This window comes from Scyliorhinus torazame, chromosome 6 (genome assembly GCF_047496885.1).
Source record: "Scyliorhinus torazame isolate Kashiwa2021f chromosome 6, sScyTor2.1, whole genome shotgun sequence".
NCBI lineage: Eukaryota > Metazoa > Chordata > Chondrichthyes > Carcharhiniformes > Scyliorhinidae > Scyliorhinus > Scyliorhinus torazame.
The window spans coordinates 20,440,066-20,462,329 of NC_092712.1; the positions used below are offsets into that span (position 1 = coordinate 20,440,066).

Here is a 22,264-nt window from a genome sequence, read left to right on the forward strand (position 1 = left end):
CCCAACTTGGGCCACTTCCAAAATTCTTCCCAAATATGGGATCATCTAACTCAAATGCTCATTCAACATTTCACGAATCATGATTATGTGGGAATCTGCATCCTCCAGTTCTTGATGTCCTCATGAGCGGAGACTCAATATTTACTCTATGCAGATACCTCAGGATCTTGAAAACCTTTATCAAGTCTTTATTCCACCTCCTCTCCAAGGAAAGCAATTCCAAATTCTCCGATCTATCCTCAGATGCAGTTCTTTACCGTTGGAATTATTCTTGTGAATCTCCTCTGTAGTCTCTCCAATGCTTTCATGTCCTTCCTCATGTATGGTGCCCAGAATTGGACACCATACACCAGATGAGGCCTAACTCGTGTCTCATCGAAGTTCAACATGACCTCCTTACTCTTATACTCAATTCTCAAAGATACTATCTGCTTTATTCACTGTTCTCTCAACATAGCCTGCCATCCTCAATTACAGGGGAGGCAGTAGCATAATGGCATTGTTGTTGGAGTAGTAATCCAGAGACCAGAGTCATACTCTGGGGACCCAGGTTAGAATCCCGCCTTGGCAGATGGTGAAATTTGTCTTCCATTCTCCGGAACCTCCTTGGGCTCATCCTCGTCCTGACTCCATCTTGGACCTCCGCCTCCTCAGAAAAAGCCACATGTTTCTCCTCCTCCATCATCTCACCTTGCTGCTATGCCAGGTTATGGAGGGCGCAGCATTCCACAATGATGCAGAACACCCTCTAGGGGCTGCATTGAAGAGCTCCGACAGAGCGGTCCAGGCAGTGGAACTATATCTTTAACAGCCCAATGCACCGCTCAATGGCAGTCCGTCCAGATGGATGTATGTAACGGGTTCTCCGCCTCGGTCTTGGGCCTTTACACACCTTGACCTCAGCAGCTAGTCCTTGTCCCCCACAAACCAACCAGGGCCTGGGGTGACCCTCGAAGACGCCGGGTATTGTAAGGGTCCTTCCTGTTTATTCCCTTTTGTCCCCCTTCTTTTATTTTTTCCGTTACGTTTTTGATCCATGGATAATTAATAGACCAGAGACTTTAAGGCAAGCAGCCTGCATCTTAAACAGAATTCAAACAGAAGAATCTGGAGGCTGTGCAGGTTTAAACTGCTGATTGCAGACTGGCCAGCATCAGTGAGGACTCAGTTTAATTGATTGACTGGTGTCCAGTGAATTGGCCCAAATGGTTGAGCTCTGCCTGGTAATAGGTGATGATTGGATCTGATCCCATTGATATGTTTTTCAGAGTCCCAAGGGTTGAGTTTGGTTTCAGTTTTGATTCTGGAAGCCCATTGAAGAAATCTAACTAACTCTCTCCAAAAAGATCCAGCTGATTCTCTCCAGAAGGCCACCTTGATTCTCTCTCCAATGTGAGTCCGCTACCGGAAAAGCAGAGGACCCCGCCGATGGGGAATCCAGCCTATTCTGCCAGAGTTGAATCGCAACACGCAGTTCAGCAAGTGAGCAAAATTTGGGCAGCACGGTAGCATTGTGGATAGCACAATTGCTTCACAGCTCCAGGGTCCCAGGTTCGATTCCAGCTTGGGTCACTGTCTGTGCGGAGTCTGCACATCCTCCCTGTGTGTGTGGGTTTCCTCCGGGTGCTCCGGTTTCCTCCCACAGTCCAAAGATGTGCAGGTTAGGTGGATTGGCCATGATAAATTGCCCTTAGTGTCCAAAATTGCCCTTAGTGTTGGCTGGCATTACTGGGTTGTGGGGGCAGGGTGGAGGTGTTGACCTTGGGTAGGGTGCTCTTTCCAAGAGCCAGTGCAGACTCAATGGGCTGAATGGCCTCCTTCTGCACTGTAAATTCTATGATAATCTATGAAAATTATGCATGGCGAGGATTGCAAGGGATTCCCTCCCGCTATCGAGCTATCATTGTGCGTGGCTGGCCACTACCCTCCTCATTGCAATTCAGCCTCCGGATTATCTGGGTGCCCCCCCCCTTCCCCTGAGTATGGGGGTGATCCTACCCACACCCACCACAGAGTTCCTCTAAAGGGGAAAACCTCCAAGAGACCTCCTACATAAAGATACCACCCAAGACCCCCTAACTAAAGGGACCTCCCTCAGACCCTCAGAAACGAGAGCCCTGTCTGAAATCTAGAGAGTAATCCAGACAGAGGCAGTGAAAAAGGTACTGTTGTAACACTCACCTGGGAAGCACCTGCTTGCTCAGATACAGAAAGCGCCATGCGGAGCAGCACGGTGGCACAGTGGTTAGCACTGCTGCGTCACGGCGCCGAGGTCCCAGGTTCGATCCCGGCTCTGGGTCACTGTCCGTGTGGAGTTTGCACATTCTCCCCGTGTCTGCATGGGACTCACCCCCACAACCCAAAGATGTGCAGGATAGGTGGATTGGCCACGCTAAATTGCCTCTTAATTGGAAAAAATGAATTGGGTACTCTAAATTTATATTAAAAAAAAGAAAGCACCATGTGTCAATCCTTGGAAAGAAAAACCAGACAGCTGTATTGGAACCCCTCAAATCCTTGAGCTGCAAGCCTTTCATTCATTTCCCTTACCAGGCTATGATTGACAGTTTCCACACACAGCTGTCAGCCTTGCTTTACTCATCTTCCTTTGTGGTTGAGTAACTCTATAGAGTGCTCGAACCACAATGTTTATAAACATCGACCACTTCAAAGAGAGTTAAGTGCTGTCATTTTCCAACTAACCACTTCAAAAGCACACAAGCGTGAAGGGACGTGATTGGAAAGCACTTGGTTATAAAATACTTGGGCAGTTTGAGGGATTATTAAACTTTCTTCATTGGTTTGGAGTTTGTGAATCTAATGGATATAAGTATGAGAAGTTTAATAAGGGCACAATGACTCCACACTAAGTAAAATAAAGAAACATAGTTTTATTTACAACACGATATATACACTGCCCGGTAGCTCCCTGCCAGGTTCCTGTTCTGGTCAGTGCCTTACTGGCCAACCTTTTATACAAAGGTTAATAGAGTTTCCCTGCCCCTAGCGAGGGAGCTCGTACACCGCAAGGACCACACAGGAGATAACCATTCCCAGCCTGCAGGTCCCATGTGTGCTGTTACATTCCTCCCTCACAAAGAGCGAAGAACCTCTCAATAACCGATGAGGCCGAGATGGAGGAGCGGGCAGAGAAGGTTGGATTAATTCCGGCTCCAGCAAATCGTCATGTAGATGATGTGCCGGATCAATCGGCATACACCTTTCTGATGAACATTGTTTGTGGCAGGAACGCCATGGTGTTTGAACAGTGGGTGGCAGCTGATCGGTGTCCAAGACCTCAGAGGCCTGCGTCTCCATTTCGGAGCCGGAAGATACAACGTTGGGCATGTCAACATCGAGAGAGACCAGAGTCATTCCAGCAGGCTGGTTCAGCAAAGTAGCCAGAGGATCCAGGAGAGGTTCCTGCCGAGGAACCTCATGAGGGATTAACCTCTGTGAGAAAATGTGATCTATATGCCGCTGCACCAGTTGCCCCTGGACCCGAACTTGGTAAGAGACTGGTCCTGTTTGACGGACGACAATTCCAGAGAGCCAGCGAGCGCCATTGTTGGAGTTACGAATGAACACAGCACCGTCAGGTACAAAGTGTCGAAGAGGTCATCGTTGGACTGGGCAACACCCTTGCAAACCTTGGTTACCGGGCACCTGCACACCAATGTCTGGGTTAATCAAACTCAGTCGTGGACAAAGCCTACGACCCATTAAAATCTCAGCGGGGGCCACCCCAGTTACTGCATGCAGCATGGTCCTGTATGAGAATAAAAATCTTGCCAGCCTGGTGTCCATTGAGCCTGAAGTGAGTTTCTTTATCTCCCGTTTAACCATTTACACGCCCCTCTCTGCCAAGCCATCCAATGTCGGATGGTATGGGGAAGTGCGGGCATGGTGACTCCCATTGCTCTTCATAAAAGTGGCAAACACTTTCCTTATGACAGAGGCCCTTTTATCTCTCACGGATACCTCAGGGATTCCGTGATTGGAAAAAGAAAATGGCAGCACAGTAGCATAGTGGTTAGCACAGTTGCTTCACAGCTCCAGGGTCCCAGGCTCGATTCCCGGCTTGGGTCACTGTCTGTGCGGAGTCTGCACGTTTTCCCCGTGGCTGCGTGGGTTTCCTCCGGGTGCTCCGGTTTCCTCCCACAGTCCAAAGATGTGCGGGTTAGGTGGATTGGCTATTCTAAATTGCCCTTAGTGTCCAAAAAGGTTAGGTGGGGCTACTGGGTTACGGGGATAAAGGAGGATGGGGTGGATGTGTTGGGCTTAAGTGGGGTGCTCTTTCCAAGGACCGGTGCAGACTCGATTGGCTGAATGGCCTCCTTCTGCACTGTAAATTCTCTGAACAAACTCTATGAACTTGCTCAGTGGTTATCCGAGAGGTGATTGTCGCCATCCTGTGAACCTCCAGCCACTTGGACTGGGCATTCACCCGAATGAGGAACAATAAACCCAGGACCGGCAAGATCGGCGTGTATGCCAGCTCAAAGGGGTCCTGATCACTCCCAAGGTTGGAGGGGTGCCCCCCCAGGGAGCTTCCGGTGGCCTTGACAGATGGAGCACGAATATTTGTAAGCAGCCAATAACAAGGCCCGGTGCTGAATCCTTGCAGACACAATTGGCGGGATCCCCTGTCTTCATAGAAGAGACCCAGCAACGGCTTGTGCTCCATGACGATAAAGAAATGGCAGCCGTAGACATACTGATGAAACCTGTGTACACCAAATATGACCACCAGGCCTTCTTTTTCTATTTCAGCATTTCTGATAAAGCAGTTTCATGCTAATATTCTTTTTCCCACTGCCCAGAGACACAGATTGCACATGCTGATTGCATGCATCATGTATTCATGACTGGACACAGGCCGACCACATCCTTGGGCATCTGGTGCGATTCGGTGGCCAGCATTGACAGCTACCAGGGGAGTTGAAGCTTCCTCCTCCAAGTTCTCAGAGCTGACTGTGGAAGGTGGTGTCCCCCTGTGGGGCATGAGGGTTATTGTTCTGGTGAAGGGCCAGGCAATCGTGTTGAAGGGCCTTCACAACAGGCACCTGGAGTGTCCAAAATGAAGATCAGTGTGTTGGCCCAACAGTGCTCCATCTGTCAAGACCACAGGAGGTTCCCTGGGGGGCACGGCTATCTTCTGTAGCCATGATACGAACTCGGTGACGGACTCACCAGGGGATCTCTATGCTGTATTAAACCAATATCTTTGAACGATTATTGATGGTGCCGAGTTAAAATGTTGCGTCACAAGTGCCACGAGCTGGTCGAACGATTGTGTATCTGCCACTGCTGGATATGTGAGACTACGGATCACCCCAAAAACAGACTGTCAATAGTAATGAAATGAAATGAAATGAAAATGAAAAGAAAAATCGCTTATTGTTACAAGTAGGTTTCAAATGAAGTTACTTGTGACAAGCCCCTAGTCGCCACATTCCGCCACCTGTTCAGGGAGGCTGGTACAGGAATTGAACCCGCGCTGCTGGCCTGCCTTAAAAGCCAGCTATTTAGCCCACTGTGCTAAACCAGTACAACCATCTGGCACTCATTTTCCATGATGTTGGCTCAGAAGAAGTAACGCATCCTTTCTGCAAACTGGTTCCAGTCTTGAACACCGGCATCAAATGCATCTAACTGCCCAAACAGAGGCACGGTGAATCAAGTAAATCCAGACATGGGTCCAGAAAATCGGGGAGGTGTCTCAGCCAAGTAGGTCGCTGTGTCGACAGCAAACCGGTTTACTCCTCGTCGCCAGTATAAGAACATTGGAGTCCACACTGAGTAAAATAAAGCAACGTGGTTTTATTTACAACCCGATATATACACTGGCCGGTAGATCCTTACCGGATTCCTGCTCTGGTCAGTGCCTTACAGACCGATCTTTTATACAAAGATTAATAGAGATCCCCTGCGTTAGCGAGGGAGTTTGCACTCTGCAAGGGACACGGGGAAGATAATCATTTCATCCCATAGGCCCCAGGCGGGATATTACAAGGTCCCTTGGATAACAACTTCCAAACCCACGACCGCTACCATCTAGAAGGACAAGGGCAGCAGATACCTGGGAACCCCACCACCTGGAGGTTCCCCTCCAAGTCACTCACCACCCTGACTTGGAAATATATCGCCGTTCCTTCACTGTCGCTGGGGCAACATCCTGGAACTCCCTCCCTAACAGCACAATGGGTGTGCCTACACCTGAACGATTGCAGCGGTTCAACAAGGCAGCTCACTCACCACCTTCTGAAGGGCAACTACAGATGGGGAATAAATGCTGGCCTACACCAGCGACGCCCACATCCCATAAATACATTTAAAAAGAGAACACTGAACATATGGGTTTAGTGTTGAGGGATTTTAAAGTGCTTGGAGCTCCAAACTGGCTTTTGCAATTGCTAAGACTTTTTAAAACTCTTTGAAGGTTGTGGAGAATTTGAAATGAGACTAAAATGCAGTTGCGAAAGTTACCAGAAAAAGTCCAGGTGGGAATAAAAGCAGTTTGGTAAGGCTGCTAGAAACATACACATAGGAAATAGAAGCAGAAAGAGGCTATTTAGCCCTTTGAGACTCCTCCACCATTCAGTATGATCATGGTTGATCATCAAGTTTAATGCCCTGATCCTGTCTTCCCCCATATGATTACATTTAGATTTAAATATAAATTTATTGTCACATGTACCGAGGTACAGTGAAAAGAATTGTTCTGCAGAACGTTCCATACATGAAAAACATAGGACATACGGTAAGTACACATTGTAAATACATAGACATGGACATCGGGAGAAGCATACGGAGTGTAGTACTACTCAGTAGAGAAGATGTGTGGAGAGATCAGTTCAGTCCATAAGAGGGTCATTCTGGAGTCCAGTGACAGTGGGGAAGAAGCTGTTTTTGAATCTGCTAGTGCGTGTTCTCAGACTTTTCTATCTTCTGCCCGTTGGAAGAGAGAATAACCCGGTTGGCAGGGTTCTTTGATTATGCTGCCCGCGTTCCCAAGGCAGCGGGAGATGTAGACAGAGTCACTGGGTGGAGGCGTGTTCGTGTGATGGACTGGGCTGTGTTCACTCTCTGAAGTTTCTTGCGGTCCTGGGCCGAGCAGTTGCCATACCAGGCTGTGATGCAGCCCGATAGGATGCTCTCTATGGTGCATCTGTAAAAATTGGTAAGAGTCAATGTGGACATGCCGAATTTCCTTAGTTCCCTGAAGGCCAATCCACCTACTCTGCACATCTTTGGGTTGTGGGGGTGAGACCCATTCAAGCAAAGGTGCAAACTCCACCCAGGGCCAGGATCAAACCGGGGTCCTCGGCGCCATGAGACAGCAGTGCTAACCATTGCGCTACCGTAACGTTCCTGAGAACGTATAGAAGCTGTTGTGCTTTCTTGGTCGTAGCGTCGACGTGAATGGACCAGGGCAGATTGTTGGTGATATCCACACCTAGGAATTTGAAGCAGACAGGCATCTCCACCTCGGCACCATTAATACAGGCAGGGGTGTGTACGATACTTCGCTTCCTGAAGTTAATGACCAGCTCTTTAGTTTTTCTGATGTTGAGGGAGAGATTGTTGTCATTACACCACTCCACTAGGTTCTCTATCTCCCTCCTGTATTCGGACACGTCGTTGATTAAAATTTGACCCACTACGGTCGTGTCATCAGTAAACTTGTAGATGGAGTTGGAGCCACATTCTGACACAGTCCTGTGTGGATAGGGAGTATAGTAGGGGGCTACGTACGCAGCCTTGCCAGGCCCTGGTATTGAGGACTATCGTGGAGGAGGTGCTGTTGTTTATCCTTACTGATTGTGGTCTATGGGTCAGGAAGTTGAGGATCCAGTTGCAGAGGGAGGAGCCAAGTCCTAGGTTTTGGAGTTTGGATATGAGCTCGGCTGGGATTATGGTGTTGAAGGCAGAGCTGTAGTCAATGAATAGAAGTCTGACATAGGAGTCCTTGCTGTCGAGATGCTCCAGGGATGAGTGAAGGACCAGGGAGATGGCGTCTGCTGTGGACCGATTGTGGCGGAAATGCAAATTGCAGTGGATCTAGCCATTCTGGGAGTATGGAATTGATGTGGCCCATGACCAACATCTCGAAGTACTTCATAATGATCAATGTCAAGGCCACCGGACGGTAGTCGTTGAGGCATGTTGCCTGGATCTTCTTTGACACTGGATTGATGGTGGTCTCTTGAAGCAGGTGGGAACCTCGGAATGGAATAGGGACAGGTTGAAGATGTCCACGAACACACCTGCCAGCTGGTTCACGCGGGATCTGAGTGCACGGCCAGGGACTCCATCAGGACCCATTACTTTCTGAGCGTTCGCTTTCTAGAAAGCCAATCTGACCTTGGAGGCTGTGGCGGTAGGTATGGGTGTGTCCGAGGCTGCTGAGGCAGTTGACAACAATATGTTTGATTGCTGCTCGAAGCCAGCAGAGAATGCATTAAGTTCATTGGGGAGGGATACTCTGTTGCTAGAGATTCAACTCGGCTTTGCTTTTTTTTATTCGTTCATCGGACTGGCTGGGCCAGCATTCATTGCCCATCCCTAATTGCCCTTTGGTGGGGGGGGGGGGCAGTTAAGAGTCAACCACATTGCTATTGGCCTGGAGTCACATGCAAGCCAGACCAGGTAAGGATGGCAGATTTCCTTCCCTGAAGGACATTAGTACCCCATTATATTGTTTAAGCCTTGCCACAACCGACAAGAGTCTGTGTTGTTAGTCTGTGACTCCAGCTTAGTCTGGTATTGTCTCTCGGCATCCCTAATGACTATGCAGAGGTCGTACCTAGATTATTTGTGTAGGTCAGGGTCACCTGTCTTGAACGCCTCAGACCTGGCCTTCAATACAGAGTGAATCTCCATGGTTTCTTGTTGGGGAACGTATGTACTACCTTCTTTGGCACGCAGTCTTTATCAGCACTTACTGATGAAGTCTGTGATGGTGGTGGCACACTCGTTTAGGTTGGCCACTGAGTTCTATAATCTGGACCAGTCCACTGACTCCAAGCAGTCACGTCGGAGCTCTTATGTTGCCTTGGACCAGCACTGAACGACCTTCTTAATTGGATTTCCCGCTTAGGTTTCTGCTTATATGCCAGGAAAGGAGCAAGAAACCACAACAGCGCCTATACTTCCTCAGGAAACTAAAGAAATTTGGCATGTCCACATTGACTCTTGCCAAGTTCAACAGATGCACCAGAGAAAGCATCCTGTCTGGCTGCATCACAGCCTGGTATGGCAACTGCTCAGCCCAAGACTGGAAGAAACTACAGAGAGTCATGAACACAGCCCAGCCCATCACACAAACCCGCCTCCCATCCATTGACTCCATCTACACCTCCTGCTGCCTGGGGAAAGTGGGCAGCATTATCAAAGACTCCTCCCACCTGGGTTATTCTCTCTTCCAACCTCTTCCATCGGGTAGAAGGTACAAAGGTCTGAGAACACCGGGCAGCAATGTAGCACAAGTGGATAGCACTGTGGCTTCACAGCGCGAGGATCCCGGGTTCGATTCCCTGCTGGGTCACTGTCTGTGCAGAGTCTGCACTTTCTCCCCGTATCTGCGTGGGTTTCCTCCGGGTGTTCCGGCTTCCTCCCACAGTGCAAAGACATGCAGGTTAGGTGGATTGGCCATGATAAATTGTCCTTAGTGACCAAACAGGTCAGGAGGGGTTATTGGGTTACAGGGATAGGGTGGAAGTGAGGGCTTAAGTGGGTCGGTGCAGACTCGATGGGCCGAATGGCCTCCATCTGCACTGTATGTTCTATGTTCTAACCACCAACAGATTCAAAAACAGCTTCTTCCCCACTCTTATCAGACTCCTCTTATAGACTGATGTGATCTCTTCACAGATCTTCTCTACTGAGCAGTATTACACTCTGTATGCTTCACTCGATGCCTGTTTCTACGTATTTACATTGTGTATTTATGTATGTCCTATGTTTTGTTTCACGTGTGGAATGATCTGTCTGGACTGCACACAGGACAATACTTTTCACTGTCCCTCGGTACACGAGGCAATAAACAAATCCAAATCCAACCATCTAGTGATCTGATTTTCTGAAGTGCAGTCAGGGATGGATCAGTAGGTGCCCTTGATGTTTGTGTAGCAGTGGCTGAGGATGGTGGGGGCCCTTGTGGGACACGAGATGTGTTGGTGGAATTTTGGCAGGACACTCTTGAGGTTGACCTTGTTGAAGCCCCTGACCAGGATGAACAAGGCCTCAGGGTATTCTGTTTCACTATTATTTATAGCGGTGTACCTGCATGCCAACCTTCAGCCACTGTTCCACCATGACACCCAGGTCCCGTTGCACTTCCCTTTTCCGAAACCATTCAGATAATAATCTGCCTTCCTGTTTTTAACTACCAAAGCGGATTACCTCTCTTTTACCCACATTATATTGCATTTGCCAAGTATTTGCCCACTCAGCCAGCCTGTCCAAGTCACCCTGCAGCCTCTTTGCATCCACCTCATAGCACACACTGCTTAGTGTCATCTGCAAATTTGGAGAGATTGCAATCCCTTCGTCCAAATCATTAATGTATATTGTGAAAAGCTAGGGTCCCGGCACTGAACCCTGCAGTACCCCACAAGTCACTGCCTGCCATTCTGAAAATGACCCGTTTATTCCCACTCTCTGCTTCCTGCCTGCTAAACAGTTCTCTATCCACGTCAATACATTAACCCCCAAACCATGAGCTTTCATTTTGCTCACTAATCTCTTATTTGGGACCTTGTCAAAAGCCTTTTGAAAGGTACACAACATCTACTGGTTCACCCTTGTCCACTCTACTGGTCACATCCTCAAAACATTTGTCAAGCATTCATCCTTTTTGTGAATCCAAGCTGACTTGGACCGATCCTGTCTCCACTTTCCAAATGCTCAGTTATTTCATCCTTAGTAATTGAGTCCAGCATTTTCCCCACTACCGATACATACATAGATACATTGAGGATAGGAGCAGGAGGAGACCTTTTGGCCCTTCGAGCCTGCTCCGCCATTCATCACAATCATGGCTGATCATTCAACTCAATAGCCTCATCCTGCTTTCTCCCCATAATCTTTGATCCCATTCTCCCCAAGTGCTATATCTAGCTGCCTCTTGAATACATTCAGGCTAATGTCAGGTGTTTTCTCTCTCCCTCTATTTTTTAAAAAGTGGTGTTACATTAGCTACCCTCCAATCCATTGGGACTCTTCCAGAGTCTATAGAATGCTGGAAAATGATCACCGATGCATCCACTATTTCTAGGGCCACTTCCTTAAGTACTCTGGGATGCAGAGCATCAGGCCCTAGGGACATATTGGGTTTTAATCCCATCAATTTCCCCATTACAATTTCCTGACTAATAAGGACTTCCTTCAGTCCCCCTTTATGCGAGACCCTCTGTCCCCTGGTATTTCCGAAAGGTTATTTGTGTCCTCCTTGGTGAAGACTGATCCAAAGTGTTTCTTCAACTAGTCTGCCATCTCTTTGTTGCCCATTATGAATTCACCTGATTCTAACTGTAAGGGACCTACATTTGTCTTCACCAGTCTTTTTCTCCATACACATCTATAGAAGCTTTTGCAGTCAGATTTTATGTTCCTTGCATTGAGACACAGCCTTCAAGCTTGTTTTTTGACATTTATTGCTCCTTTAAATTATGATGTGATATGGCCCTTTCTGATTTTAGTCTTTGGTTTCTCTGCCTTCCACTTTTCCACTTACTGCTTTTTGTTTCTGTCCCAAACTTAGTTCCCTCAGACTTCCTGCATCGGTTCCCATCCCCCTGCCACATTAGTTGAAACCCTCCCCAACAGCACGAACAAACACTCCCCCTCGGACATTGGTCTCAGTCCCGCCCAGGTGCACACCATCGGGTTTGTACTGGGCCCACTTCCCCCAGATCCGGTTCTGTCACAGTCTGTAGACTGGCCGAAGTGAATGATGAGCTACAGAACATCTAATTTAAATAATTTATTATGAAACAACTGTGTGCTAAAGATAACTAAGATAAATAAAATAATAAACTACTAACACTAATTAACTATTGTAGAGCTACTGCAAAATACGTCTATCCTCTAACACGACTTACTCCCAACTCCCCAGACACAGGGTCATGAGGTGGGTTTACACTGCCATCTGGTGGTCGGAGGTCACGTATAATATTATTTACAGAATTGCTTTATGCATATCATCACAGGTTCAAATGTCTCAAGAATTTAAATCTCTCCCTCTAGCACCATCTCTCAAGCCATGTATTCATCTTAGCTATCCTGCCATTCCTACTCTGACTAGCACCCGGCACTGTTAGCAATCCTGAGATTACTACCTTTGAGGTCCTGTTTTTTAGTTTAACTCCTAACTCCCAAAATTCAGCTTGTAGGACCTCATCCCGTTTTACCTATATCGTCGGTGCCTATGTGCACCATGACAGCTGGATACTCCCCCTCCCCATTTAGAATGTCCTGCAGCCGCTACAAGACATCCTTGACCCTTCCACCAGGGAGGCAACACACCATCCTGGAGTTTCTTTTGCGACAGCAGAAATATCTGTCTATTCCACATACAATCACAACAATCTTTATTAGTGTCAAAAATAGAAATACCTTAACACTGCAATGCAGTTATTGTGAAAATTCCCTAGTTGCCTGTTTGAGTACATTGAGGGAGAATTCAGAATGCCCAATTTGCCTAACAAGCACAATTGAATACCCTACCACTATAGCTCTGCCACTCTTTTTCCTGCCGTCCTGCGCAGCAGAGCCAGCCACGGTGCCATGAACCTGGCTGCTGCCACCTTCCCCTGGTGAGCCATCTGCCCCAACAGTATCCAAAACTGTTTTGGAGGGAGATGATCATAGGGGACTCCTACACTGCCTTCCTACTCTTCCTCTGTCTGGCAGCCACCCATTCCTTATCTCTACATTAAGATTTATCTGTGGTGTGACCAACTTACTGAACGTGCTATCCACGATTTCCTCAGCATCGTGGATGCTCCAAAGTGAGTCCATCCGCAGCTCCAGAGCCGTCAAGCGGTCTAACAGGAACTGCAGCTGGACACACTTCCTGTATGGGAAGGAATCAGGGACATCGAAAGAGTAGTAAGGGCGTGGGATGCCCTGCCTGCAACAGTAGTGGACTCGCCAAAACTAAGGGCATTCAAATGGTCATTGGATAGACATATGGACAATAAGGGAATAGTGCTTTAGACAAAGGGCTTTAGAGTGGTTTCACAGGTCGGCTCAACATCGAGGGCCGAAGGGCCTCTACTGCGTTGTAGTGTTCTATGTTCTATGTTCTATGAAAGGGTCCCAGAGTTCCCACATTGCACAGGAGGACCATGACACGGGTCTGGGATCTCCTGCCATGATTTAACCCTTAAGTTAACTTTACAACAACAGCAAGAGAGAAAAGGAGAAAAGAAAATAGAAAATAAAAAATAAAAACTATTTACAGTCACCAACCAATCACCTACCCGCTGGCTGTGATGTCATGGTTCAATTTCTTCTTTGCAGCTGTAATCAGGTCTCTGTACCTTCTAAGCTGCAACTAATTTCCTAGCAGCCTCTCAATCTCTCTCTCTTTGTAAGAGGTCTTACAACACCAGGTTAAAGTCCAAGAGGTTTGTTTCAAATCACTAGCTTTCGGAGCACTGCTCCTTCCTCAGGTGAATGAATCTCTCCCTTTGGTTAGAGGAGGGGGAAAGGATACAAACACTACAGGTTTCCCGACGGTGTGGGGTGGCCACAATGGGAAACCTCATTGTCCGGCTGTGGGAATAGAGAATCCCGCTGCCGTAGAGCCGCACCCCTCCGGAAAACGGGGCTGGTGGGGCGGAGAATCCCGCTGCCGTAGAGCCGCACCCCTCCGGATAACGGGGCTGGTGGGACTGAGAATCTGGTGGCAGGCGGGGGCGGGCTAGACCAGAAAACGGGGCTGGCGGGACCGAGAATCCCGATGCTGGCGGGCGGGCTATACCAGAAAACGGGGCCGGCGGGACTGAGAATCCCGTGGCAGGCGGGGGAGCGCACCTCCGGAAAACAGGGCTGGCGGGACTGAGAATCCCGATGCTGGCGGGGGCACGCCCCTCCGGAAAAAGGGGCTGGCGGGGCGGAGAATCCCGTGGCAGGCGGGGGAGCGCCCCTCTGTAAAACAGGGCTGGCGGGACGGAGAATCCCGTGGCAGGCGGGGGCACGCCCCTCCGGAAAAAGGGGCTGGCGGAGCGGAGAATCACGATGCTGGCGGGGGCGTGCACCTCCGTAAAACAGGTCTGGTGGGACGGAGAATCCCGTGACAGGTGGGAGCGTGTCCCTCCGGAAAACAGGGCTGGCGGGACTGGAATCCCGTGGCAGGCGGGGGCGGGCTATGCCAGAAAACGGGGCCGGCGGGACTGAGAATCCCGATGCTGGCGAGGGCGCGCAGCTCCGAAAAACGGGGCTGGAGGGACGGAGAATCCCGTGGCAGGCGGGGGCGCGCCACTCCGGAAAACGGGGCTGGCCTGACTGAGAATCCTGACACTGGTGGGGGCGCGCACCTCCGAAAAACAGGGCTGGAGGGACGGAGAATCCCGTGGCAGGCGGGGGCGCGCCACTCCGGAAAACGGGGCTGGCGGGACTGAGAATCCTGACACTGGTGGGGGCGCGCACCTCCGAAAAACAGGGCTGGAGGGACGGAGAATCCCGCCCAGGTTTTTCCATTCGAGAGAACAAGAACACCTCAACAACTCAGGCTTCACTTTTGAACCTTATATAAATCTGAGGAGAGAGGAGAGCGATGAGTCAACTCTGTGGAGATCAGGAGGTTACATTTGGACCAAATGTATCTCTAATATTTAACTTCATGGGAACAATATAGTTTTGTGTTTTTAACATTTTATTATGAGAACCAGATCTTCACATGGTTGTTTTTGTATATGGACCTGTGAGAGAGGCGATAACCTAAATCAATATTTAAATACTTTCCAATGGAAAATAATTAAAGTAAGCAATTATGTGTGGCCATTACATTGTTGAGTTATGATCGTCCAGTATTGCTCCTGTTCCCTTAACTTGCTGTTAAATATCGAGGTAACAGATAGGCAGGGCCCATGTGTCAATCAAAGCATCCATGTGGCTATATTGTATTGCATGAATGACCCTATGTCACCAGTTAATCTTCCTCCTTGGTAGGCAGTTTCTGTCTATAAATGATGTAAGATATTGGACCCTTTATGCTCATTTCCCAGGTGAACATAACATTTCACATGGTTATGTCCTGTGCCCAACGGACACGAAAAGGCATCTGAACCAATCAGTACAGTTCAGACAATATTTCATACCTTCTTTGTCGCTCAAAAAGAGCGACAGTCGTAGCTCAGGGGTTGCCTCTGTGACAGAAAGTTTAAGTTTCAAAATTTCAGTTCAGAGTTTCCTGTCCAGTCACCAAAAACATCAGCAGTGAACCTGGCCCTGTTCTTCCGTCTGGCCTACATTCATTTAATGCTCAGAGGAGTATTAAATGGAGCTCAGGGAGAGACTTCTGATACACATCTTGGGAAGAAATCCCATCATTGAGAGCGGCCAGCCAATCTGAGAGTGGGAGGGGAGGGTGGGGGTGAGGGGATGGGGGGGGGGTGGGGGGGGGGGGGGGGTCGGGGTGGTGATGATTCTCAGTGGGGCCAGGAGCCAGGAGAAGCAGCTTTGGGGGTGTACGAAGGTGTGAGGGTTTGGAGACTGGGTTGTACAGGCAGGATTGGATTGGCTAGATAGTTTCTTTGTAGGACCACGTGGAGAGGGTGTGATGGGGAGGGACCGAAGGTGGGAGGCTGTGGGGTGAGGGTTGGAGGCCAGGAGTACTGACCTGGGAGACAGTAGGTACAGTTGAGGGGGTCAGATCTGCACCCCACAGAAGGGGGCCCATTAAGGAGACATCCCCTTCCCTTCTTTTGGATTCGAACTCCAAACTAAATTACCTGTCATAGTTCCCACCTGTCCCTGACCTCCTCCTGCCAACTGAAATACTGTGACATGATGGGAAGTGGCCTTTAAGTGACCAACAATTCCCCCATTTAGGGGCTTAGTGCAAGGGAGGATGGGCCATACTCCGTTACATTATGGTTAAGTCAAAGTCAGAAGCCACTGAATTGTTAGGTACTCTTGCTTGCTACCCGTAGGGCCTCGATAGGGTGCTCTTTCCAAGAGCCGGTGCAGACTCGATGGGCCGAATGGCCTCCTTCTGCACTGTAAATTCTATGATCTATGATCTATGACCTGCCCTCGGAGGACCCTGAAATTGAAAGGTTTCATGATCTACTCCCTCATGTTCTGGAATAGGAGTTGGCACGGTAGCACAGTGGTTAGCACAGTTGTTTCACAGCTCCAGGGTCTCAAATTCAATTCCCGGCTTGGGTCACTGTCTGTGCGGAGTCTGCACGTTCTCCCCGTGGCTGCATTGGTTTCCTCCGGGTGCTCCACTTTCCTCCCACAGTCCAAAGGTGTGCAGGTTAGGTGGATTTGCCATGCTAAATTGTCCCTAAGTGTCCAAAAAGGTTGGGTGGGGTTCCAGGGTTACGGGGATAGGGCGGATGTCTGGGCTTAGATATGGTGATCTTTCCAAGGGCTGGTGCAGACTCAAAGGGCCGAATGGCCTCCTTCTGTACTGTAAATTGTATGAAATCCGCTTGGCCGATCTGTTCCTTAACTCCAATCATTTATCATTAGTGATCAATCGATAATTCCTCAGCTTCATATCTCTTGATACCTTTAATTTTAGAGTCTGCTACCTAGATTTGTAGGGGAGTATTTATTTCATGGAACCATTGTTTTTTTTTTCCAGGATGATAGAAAGTACTGATTCAGCATCTGATCTCTCCATCCAGTCGTGATTTGTAACGCAAGTGAGTGTGAAATAATGATAGTGGCCTCAAGTGATTCAGCAACCCAAACAGATCTGTCTTTTAGCATCTGAGGGCAAATGTGCATTTCTCAATTAAAGTTTGTAATCCATGACATGAAACCAACATCGATTCAGTGAAGACCATCATACAGAATAAAGGACCCTCTGACCAATCACTCAATAAAGTAACATCAAACAATAAATTGTTTTTTGTCATTTTGATTTAAGTAAACAGTTAGCTTCATCAGAGTTAATGCCTCATTTAACTCAACACTAAACCTCTTCAGTTTGGGCATTGATGCACGATCAATTGTACAAAGACTCAGGTTGGATACAACTGTGGCTTTATTGCTGTAAAATGTGTGGCCTCCCACAGCAGCTGGCGAAATGGCTGCTGAGGCACGACCAATTTGGCTGGAGACGAAGTTGAATTCAAACTGAGGCTTTATTAGTATCTGAAGTGTGGCCTCCTACAGCAGCTGACAAAATGGCTGCGAGCTGAAGGCCACGCATATTTATAACCCGGCTCCTGGGCGGAGCTAGCATGCAGGGGCCCAGGTGAACCTGTAGTGCAGGTTCTACCGTACAACCCTTAATATAGGAATACAGTGGATTACCACAGCTGCTGAAGAGAGGACACGCATATTTAAACTCCTCCTACTGGGCAGAGCCAGCAGGCAGGGGTGACCGACGAACCTGTAGTTTATGTTTTGAAGGGGAACTTACAGGTGGTAGAGTTTCCATGTGCTTGCTGCCCTTGTTCTTTTGACAGGTAATAGTCACCAGTTTGGAAGGTGCAGTTGAAGAGTTTTGTTGCGTCTTTTGGATGGTGCACACTGCTGTCATGATGTGCAGGTGGCGGGCAGTGTGAAGGTTAAAGGTGATTTTGTGGATCATCTGCTATTAATCATCATCCTCTAGATATGACTGGACACATAAAACACTATTGGATCCATTCTCATCAACTAAAATTGCTCACCATATCAAGATCAACTTGGAAGGATAATGCCCAGCTTATGTTCTACTGTAAATGGCCATCTTAAACCCTTTGGCCCTGTGCCCTCCATCTATAAGTTCATAAGATATAGGAGTAGAATTAGGCCATTTGGCCCATCGCGTCTACTCCGCCAATCGATCATGGCTGTTATGTTCCTCATCTGTTACCTACAATGGTACAGACCAAGAGCTGGATTGCAAAATCAGCCAGAGCATCTCCTCCCTAGAACACATGACCTTGGAGCAAGAGTAGGCAATTTAGCCCCCGAGGTCATCATAGAATTTACAGTGCAGAAGGAGGCCATTCGGCCCATCGAGTCTGCACCAGCTCTTGGAAAGAGCACCCTACCCAAGGTCCACACCTCCACCCTATCCCCATACCCAGTAACCCCACCCAAAACTAAGGGCAATTTTGGACACTCAGGGCAATTTATCATGGCCAATCCACCTAACCTGCACATCTTTGGACTGTGGGAGGAAACCGGAGCACCCGGAGGAAACCCACGCACACACGGGGAGGATGTGCAGACTCCGCACAGACAGTGACCCAAGCCGGAATCGAACCTGGAACCCTGGAGCTGTGAAGCAATTGTGCTATCCACAATGCTACCGTGCTGCCCCACTGATGATTACACTGAGGGTCTAAACACCCTCAGTGTAATCATCGCTGATCCCATAGATTGTCACAGTAACTTCATTGCAGTGTTAATGTAAGCCTACTTGTGACACTAACAAAGATTATTATGATTATCCTGGCCTCAACTCCACCGTCCTGCCCGTTCTCCATAACTCTTCAACCCATTGCAAATTAAAAATCTGTCTAACTCCTCCTTAAATTTACCCACTCTCCCTGCATCCACCGCACTCTGGGGAAGCAAATTCCACAGATACACAACTCTTTGGGAGAAGTAGTTTCTCCTCAACTCTGTTTTAAATTTGCTACCTCTCATCCTGAGACTATGACCTCTCGTTCTAGAATGCTCCACAAGAGGAAGCATCTGCTCCACGTCTACTTTATCCAAACCTTTTAGTATCTTGTGTACCTTGATTTTATCTCCCCTCATCTAAGAAACTCTGGAGAGTATAGGCCTCAACTGTTCAATCCCTCCTCGATTGTGCGGAACTTGGCTATAAGTTTCTGCTTGGCGAAAATCATCCCCACATCCCATTCAGGAAACTACCCAGCCTTCAGAACAGCGACCCCGACACCACACAACCCTGCCATGGCAATCTCTGCAAGACGTGCCAGATCATCGACATGGGGACCACCATTACACGTGAGAACACCACCCACCAGGTACGCGGTACATACTCGTGCGACTCGGCCAACATTGTCTACCTCATACGCTGCAGGAAAGGATGTCCCAAATAGTGGTGCATTGGCGAGACCATGCAGAGGCTGCGACAACGGATGAACGGACATCGTGCGACAATCGCCATGCAGGAATGTTCCCGTACCAGCCTCCCCGAACAGGCGCCGGAATGTGGCAACTAGGGGCTTTTCACAGTAACTTCATTTGAAGCCTACTTGTGACAATAAGTGATTTTCATTTTTTTCATTTCATTTCATTTTCATTTCATTTCATTTCATGTTCCCTTCCAGTCGGGGAACATTTCAGCAGTCAAGGGCATTCAGCCTCTGATCTTCGGGTAAACGCTCTCCAAGGCGGCTTTCAGGATGCGTGACAACGCAGAATCGCCGAGCAGAAACTTATAGCCAAGTTCCGCACACATGAGTGTGGCCTCAACCAGGGTGGTGGGGAGCGGGGGTGGGGGGACAATGGTGAGGGAACAACAGATCAATGGAACAAATAAAAATAAAAATAAACTGATGGAAATAATAATGGAGTGAAGGTGAAGGAGAGTTCAGTCTGAAGTTGTGGAACTCAATGTTAAGTCCGGAAGTCTAAAGTTCCCAATCGGAAGATGAGGTGCAGTTCCTCTAGTTTGCGCTGGGTTTCACTGGGAACATTGCAGCAGGCCAAGGACGGACATGAGTACGTGAGAGCAAGATGATGAATTGAAATGACAGCGACAGGAAGGTCTGGGTCCTGATTGCGGATGGACCGGAGGTGTTCTGCAAAGCAGTTACCCAGTCTGCATTTAGTCTCTTCAATGTAGAGTAGAGCGCACTGGGATCAGAGAATGCCGTGCATCTTCTTGCATTCGCTACTCCCAGTGCGAAACATTAGCTCTCTTCTCCACAGATGCTGTCAGACCTGCTGAGATTGTTCAGTATTTTCTGCTTTTGTTTCAGATTCCAGCATCCGCAGTAATTTGCATTTATTTAACATACTATAGTTGCTCATTTCCAAGGGGCCTTGCACAACTAGATTGCCAATTATTCCTTTCTCATTGCACACTATCCAGTCGAGGAAGATCTGGGGCGGGGTTCTCCTTTCCGGGGACTAAGTCCCCACGCCGGCGGGAGAACCGGCGCCAACCACTCCGGCGTCAACAGCCCCCGAAAGTACAGAATTCTCCGCACTTCCGGGAGCTAGGTGGACGCCGGAAGGGTTGGCACTGCTCCAACTGGCACAGAAAGGGACTGCGCGAGTTCGCACATGCGCCGAAGGGCGGCGTGATCTCGCGCATGCGTGGAACCGCCGGTGTGGTTCCGCGCATGCGCAGACCGGCCGGCGTATTCTGGCGCATGTGCAGGGGGTTGTCCTCTCCGCGCCGGCCATGGCGGAGCCCAAAGGGGCCTGGCGCGGAAGAAAGGAGTGCCCCCACGGGACAGGCCCTCCCGCAGATCGGTAGGCCCGATCGCGGACCAGGCCACCGTGGGGGCCCCCCCCGGGGTTGGATCACCCTGCGCCCCCCCCGAGGACCGCCTTAGCCGACTTACCTGCCAGGTCCCGCCGTGTGGGACCATGCGTAACCCACAGCGGAGGGATTGGCCAAAAATGGATGGCCGCTCGGCCCATTGGGGCCCGGAGAATTGCCGGGGGAGCCACTGCCAATGGCCCCCGACCGGCGTGGCGTGAACCCCGCCCCGCCCGAAAACCGGCGCCAGAGAATACGGCTGCCGGCGTCGGAATGGGGGGCGGGATTCGTGCCACCCCCCGGGTATTTTCCGACCCGGCGGGGGTCGGAGAATTCCTCTGCTGATGTCTAGTTGGTTCCTCAATGTATTGGTCCAGAAAACCATTCGAGACACGCTCCAGGAATGTCTTCCTTTATGGTATTGTTACTAATTTGATTTGCCCAAATATTTGCAGCCTCACGCAGCTCAAAGTGGTGCACAGAGCTGACCTGACCAGAACCCGAATGAGCAGGTTCTTCCCGGAGGTGGAGGACAAATGTGAGCAGTGCCAGAGGGGCCCGGCCAACCACACCCACATGGTCTGGGCCTGGCCCAGACGTGACGGGCCGTGGACAGTCTTCTTCGAGGCAGTGTCCAAGGTTGTAGCGGTGAGGGCTGAGCCATGCTCGGAAGAGGCAGTTTTCAGGGTATCGGATCAGCCAGAGCTTCATATGGGGAAGAGGGCCGACGCCCTGGCTTTTGCTTCCTTAATCGCCCGCCGGAGAATCCTGCCCGGCTGGCGATCGGCAGCACCACCCACAGCTGCAGACTGGCTGGGGGCAGACCTGGCGGGATTTCCCCGCCTGGAGAAGATCAAGTTCACAATCCGAGGATCGGACGAGGGCTTCCACAAAAAGTGGGGGCCATTCCTCAGTCTGCTCCAAGACCTGTTTGAAGCCAATAACGGAGAGGAAGGGAGGGGAGGGGATGTAGGGACCAATAGAAACCACTTGGGCCACTCAAAGCAGACAGAAACAAGGTGAGGGGGGGGGGGGGAGGGGGGGGGCAGGGCGAGGCAGTAAGAGAGGAACCCAAAGAAACACTAGGAGCGTATCCAGTGAGAGATCGAAGACAAAGCCATAAGAACAAGAGCAAGATGAACAATAGATAATAACATCTAGAGCGGAGGAAAAGGCCTAAGACAGAGCCCGAATAGCAGAAGAGGGGAGAGGAAGTGCCAAAAAAGGAAAAGCTGGTAAATTGTAAGTAATAACCGTTCATCATCTCCTATATAGTGTACAAATGTAAAATTCAATAAAACTATTCATTAAAAAAAAGTATGTTTTTCCCTCTTGCTGGTTCGCTCACCACCTGCCGCAGTCTCGCAATTAAGTCATATAGGACCCGGCCAGTTCGGACAGTAGTGGTGCTACTGAGACACTCTTAGTGATGGACATGAAGTCCCCCCCCCCACCCAGAGTACATTCTGTGCCCTTACCACCCTCAGTGCTTCCTCCAAGTGGTGTTCAACATGGAGGAGAACTGATTCACCAGCTGATGTGGCCGGTACGTGGTAATCAGCAGGAGGTTTCCTTGCCCATGTTTAATCTGAAGCAATGAGACTTCATGGGGTC

The 22,264-nt window shown here is 49.3% G+C and overlaps 1 protein-coding gene across 3 annotated transcripts in view; it reads left to right on the forward strand.

Annotated features, from left to right (window-relative positions):
• LOC140424704 (uncharacterized) overlaps positions 1–17,091 on the forward strand; it is a 337,233-nt gene extending 320,142 nt beyond the window's left edge. For all 3 annotated transcript variants that reach the window (XM_072508002.1, XM_072508001.1, XM_072508000.1), the window contains one exon: positions 16,829–17,091. The gene's annotated coding sequence lies outside the window, so the exon portion shown is untranslated. The remainder of the gene's footprint in view (positions 1–16,828) is intronic.
• Positions 17,092–22,264: the final 5,173 nt, after the last annotated feature.